This window comes from Mercenaria mercenaria, chromosome 5 (assembly GCF_021730395.1).
Source record: "Mercenaria mercenaria strain notata chromosome 5, MADL_Memer_1, whole genome shotgun sequence".
NCBI classification, from domain to species: Eukaryota; Metazoa; Mollusca; class Bivalvia; order Venerida; family Veneridae; genus Mercenaria; species Mercenaria mercenaria.
Window position 1 is genome coordinate 77,257,105 of NC_069365.1, and position 5,412 is coordinate 77,262,516.

Below are 5,412 nucleotides of genomic sequence, written 5' to 3' on the forward strand. Positions count from 1 at the left end.
TGTCCGGAGCATTTCTTCTTCATGCATAGAGGGATTTTGATATAACTTGGCACAAATGTTCACCACCATGAGGCGGAGTGTCATGCGCAAGAACCAGATCTCTAGGTCTAAGGTCAAGGTCACACTTAGAGGTCAAAGGATACAAGAATGAAAACCTTGTCCGGAGCATGTCTTCTTCATGCATAGAGGGATTTTGATATAACTTGGCACAAATGTTCACCACCACGAGACGTAGTGTCATGCGCAAGAACCAGGTCCCTAGGTCTAAGGTCAAGGTCACACTTAGAGGCCAAAGGTCAGATACAAGAATGACTTTGTCCGAAGCATTTTTCTTCATGCATGGAGGGATTTTGATGTAACTTGACACAATTATACACCATCATGAGACGAAGTGTCATGCGCAGTTCCCTTCTTTCGAATTACTTCCCTTTGTTGTTACTATAAATAGCTTATATTGTAACTTTTTCATTACTAGTCATAGGGAAAAATCGAGACCACTTTTCTGTAGTACAATATGCATGCTTCATCCAATTTTGAGGTGTATTTTGACCAGTCTCTACCTGGTAAAGATTTTTGTGAGGACTTACAATTTTTTTTTTGATTTTTTTTTTTTTCTTTTGATTTTTTTTTAAGATTAACTTCCCTTAGTTGTTACTATAAATAACTTATATTGTAACTTTTTTATAATTGACCGTAGGGAAAAACCAAGACCACTTTTCTGTGGTACAACATAGATGTTACTTTCCAATTTTAGGTGTATTTTAAGGTATCTCTACCTGGTAAGGAGTTTTTTTGTGGACTTAGAAAAACAAAACACTCAGTTATTACTAAACAACCACAAAGTTAAAATTCCATTTGCAAATACAGGTGCTAGAGTAAAAAAATTTGCTGTGACGGGCATATATTGTGACATTCTTGCACTCTTGTTTAAGATTAACTTCCCTTAGTTGTTACTATAAATAACTTATTTTGTAACTTTTTTATAATTGACCATAGGGAAAAACCAAGACCACTTTCCTGTGGTACAACATATACAACATAGATGTTACTTTCAAATTTTAGGTGTTTTAAGGTCTCTCTATCTGGTAAGGAATTTTTTTGTGGACTTAGGAAAACAAAAGACTTACAATGATTACTAAACAACCACAAAATTAAAATTCATTTGCAATACAGCAGCTAGAGTAAAGAAATTTGCTATGACGGGCGTATATTGTGACATTCTGGCACTCTTGTTACTTATAATTTCAGTTCAATTTTTGGTGCACTTTCTATCTTGGTTATTGATAAATGGATTTGATTCAAACTTAAATTAGTTGTTCCACATCATCACCCACATCAAATGACATGAGGTCCGTAACTGGCATCAATGGGAGAGTGCCGATCTACTGACCGCGGGGTTGTAAGTTCAAACAATTTTTCATGAATTAAGTCATCTTTTTACTTAGAATTTTAGGTTAATTTTGATGCATTTTCACTGTATCTCTTATTGCAGAAGGGATTTGATTAAAACTTAAAAACAATTGTTTGACATAATCACCCACATCATATGACACAAGAGTCATAACTCTGGCACCATTCATGAATTATGCCCCCTTTTTACATTAAATTTTAGGTTAAAGTTTTGATGCACTTTCACTCAGTCTCTATGTTATTACCATACTGATTTGATTCAAACTTAAAATAGTTGTAGCCCACCATCACCCACATCATATGACAAAAGGGCCATAACTCTGGCAGCAATATTTCATGAATTATGCCCCCTTTTTACTTAGAATTTCAGGTTAATGTTGGTGCACTTTCACTTTATTTTTGATATTACTTAATGAATTTGATTCAAACTTAAAATAGTTCTTTTACATCAACGTCCCCATCATATGACGCAATCCCCCTTTTAGTTAGGATTTCAGTTTAATTTTGATGCTATATCTCTGTTGTTAGTAAATGGATTTCATTCAGACTAAAAATGGATGTTCCCTGTTGTCACCCACAGCAAATGACACAATGCTCATGATGCTGGCACCAAAATGCTGTGAGTTATGCCCCCTTTATACTAGAATTTCAGGTTCAAGTTGTGATGCGCTTATGCTGTATTTTACTCATTTGATTCAAACATCAAATAGTTGCTCCACATTATTAGCCACATGATATGGCACAATGTTGTGGTGCATTACTTTTGCAGAAATTTCCATGAATTATGTCCCTTTTATACTTATTTAATGTTTTGATACACTACTCTATCTCTGTTATTACTAAATACATTTGACACAGACTTAAGCTATTGTCCAATATCTTCATCCTCTTTGGAGAGTGACAGTTCTAGCTTCCTCAGATGTGCCCAGTTTCACTATCCAGCATCGAAATAGTTGAACCTGCTGTCTCCTGTGACAGCTCTTTGTTTTTTGTTAGCTCACCTGTCACAAAGTGACAAGGTGAGCTTTTGTGATCGCGCGGTGTCCGTCGTCCGTCGTCCATCCGTGCGTCCGTAAACTTTTGCTTGTGACCACTCTAGAGGTTACATTTTTCATGGGATCTTTATGAAAGTTGGTCAGAATGTTCATCTTGATGATATCTAGGTCAAGTTCGAAACTGGGTCACGTGCCATCAAAAACTAGGTCAGTAGGTCTAAAAATAGAAAAACCTTGTGACCTCTCTAGAGGCCAAATATTTCACAAGATCTTCATGAAAATTGGTCAGAATGTTTACCTTGATGATATCTAGGTCAAGTTCGAAACTGGGTCACGTGGGGTCAAAAACTAGGTCAGTAGGTCTAAAAATAGAAAAACCTTGTGACCTCTCTAGAGGCCATATTTTTCATGAGATCTTCATGAATATTGGTCAGAATGTTTATCTTGATGATATCTAGGTCAAGTTCGAAACTGGGTCACGTAGGGTCAAAAACTTGGTCATTAGGTCTAAAAATAGAAAAAACCTTGTGACCTCTCTAGAGGCCATATTTCTCAATGCATCTTCATGAAAATTGGTCAGAATGTTCATCTTGATGATATCTAGGTCAAGTTCGAAACTGGGTCACATGGGGTTAAAAACTAGGTCAGTAGGTCAAAAAATAGAAAAACCTTGTGACCTCTCTAGAGGCCATATTTTTCACGAGATCTTCATGAAAATTGGTGAGAATGTTCACCTTGATGATATCTAGGTCAAGTTTAAAAGTGGGTCACGTGCCTTCAAAAACTAGGTCATTAGGTCAAATAATAGAAAAACCTTGTGACCTCTCTAGAGGCCATATTTTTCAATGGATCTTCATGAAAATTGGTCAGAATTTTTTATCTTGATGATATCTAGGTCACATGTGCTCAAAAACTAGGTCACTATGTCAAATAATAGAAATAACGATGTCATACTCAGTTGAACACTGGGTCATGTGGAGATAGGTGAGCGATTCAGGACCATCATGGTCCTCTTGTTTGGTTTAACGTCTCACAGACACAATTACAAGTAATATGGTGACTTTCCAGCTTTTCAGGGTGGAGGATGACACCAGGTGACCCTTCGGGATTTATTTCTTAATGGACGAGTACCTGGATAGGACCACTAACCTTTCTCACCTAAGGAATACTTTGCCCCAAGTAAGGCTCGAACCCACATGGGTGAAGGGCAAGTCAGTAGCCATAACCACTCTGCCATGGAGGCCCTTGTATGTACATGTTGATCAGAGCCATATTTACGATAAAAATAATGTGTAGTGTTCATCTTTTGGTTGTGATTTCAATTTTCTCCAGAGTTATTTTTGTGACAATTACATTGAATGTAATCTACTTGTCTTGTCATCTAGTTTCACTGAATTTTTTTTACACTACAGAATTGTATAACATTACTTTGAAATGACTTTGTCTCATTATACTTAAAGACGTACCACAGAATAACTGTATTCTTTTCCATGATGGTAATTATAAATGCTTTGCATGAAAAAAAAAACTCAGAAAAACAACTGTCGACTTAAAAATTGAGGGCTATATTATCAGGCCCTTCCCCAGCCGCATAAGGCGCCGCGCTACCGCGGCGCTTAAAACACGAAATACAGCTTCCCGCAGCGCTTAATTATCCCGCGCGGTGCCTCAATTATTAGCGCAGCGTCTTAAATCAGTAAGCGATTTCATCCCTTTGAGATACCTCAGGTAAATATCGATCGGGGAAGTTTATGAATACACTGTGTAGCTAGCTGTTTACCGTGTACTGATAAGGGTTTAAAAGACGACACGTGTTGATGAAAGTCTGTGTTTTCACAAGTTTGCGGTTAATTGGAGCAGGAGTGATTGGATTATAATTAATTAAAGATAATAATTAGTCTATGCAACGAAATGGGATAACAGCTGGTGACGGCATGCATGGGTAAGTTAATTGTTATCGAGTAATAATTAGCAGAGAAAGGCAACTGTATTAAAATGGGACAGTGATTCTTTAAATGAAGTTTGAAATCATTGTTCCGGATGAACTGAAGCAAACTTTTTCGAGGATGTTTAATTATAATTGTTTAAGATGCTATTAATTTCTAAATATTAAACTTTACCTACTATGATATTTTTTGTTTCACTTTGCTTTTGTATCTCTCAAAGTAAACATGAAAAGACCAAATGATATAAGTTTCAGTGGAATAACAAAATTAAGGGCAGGTTACCTAACCATTGTTCCTGGGAAAGACCAGTTCCAAATAAGCAATGCCTACTTTCTCACGTAAAGAACCGGGCTAGTTGGTAAAAGGGATGAATGAATTCTCTTCTGCTGTATTTCAAGGAAGTCAATATTTCTATGCTAAATAAACATTGATTTATTTATTTACTGACTATATTTACAGCATCATGTATGGTCCAAAGAATTTTAGAAGAAAAAAAAACAAGAAACTTATCAACAACAAAAACCTGCTTTTGTGTGTAAAAAAGCTGCAATGGTGTTGTTAACACCCACAAATATTTAACAGAATTACTGTTGCGATTCATTGTGCAGAAGAACACAAGATAAATGTCAAGTCTTAGGAACTTTTACAATATAAATCCATCCTTGGTTATCCTTGCTCTGGGAAAATAACAAATACTTTTTTTGTACTTTCAGATTGTGAGAGAGATTTCAGCAGTTGAATGTGTAAAGTCCACCCACCATTCACCGGTGAGCATGGAAGTGCTTAATGCCTTACTCATGGTGTCCATGCAGGGACAAAAACTGAATGACTTTAATTTCAGTGGTGCAGTAAAGGAATGGCACAGAGCCAAAGACAGACACTTACCAGTATATGAAAACAAAAATGCCTATGTGTTGTTAGTGTTAGTACAAAAGAAGTGGAAGGACATATGTGTTGTTCGAAAATACATATAAAAGAAGTGGACATCTGTCATGTCTGTGTAGCGTATATGATATATTGATGGTTATATGATTACGTAAAAATGTAGAAGTAATGAAATA

At 36.2% G+C, this 5,412-nt stretch overlaps 1 long non-coding RNA gene across 1 annotated transcript; it reads left to right on the plus strand.

The window, feature by feature from the left end:
- Window positions 1-3,977: 3,977 nt before the first annotated feature.
- Window positions 3,978-5,412, plus strand: LOC128557164 (uncharacterized). The gene is made up of 2 exons (XR_008371077.1): window positions 3,978-4,347; window positions 5,065-5,412. It is a non-coding gene; the product is annotated as an uncharacterized LOC128557164 (long non-coding RNA).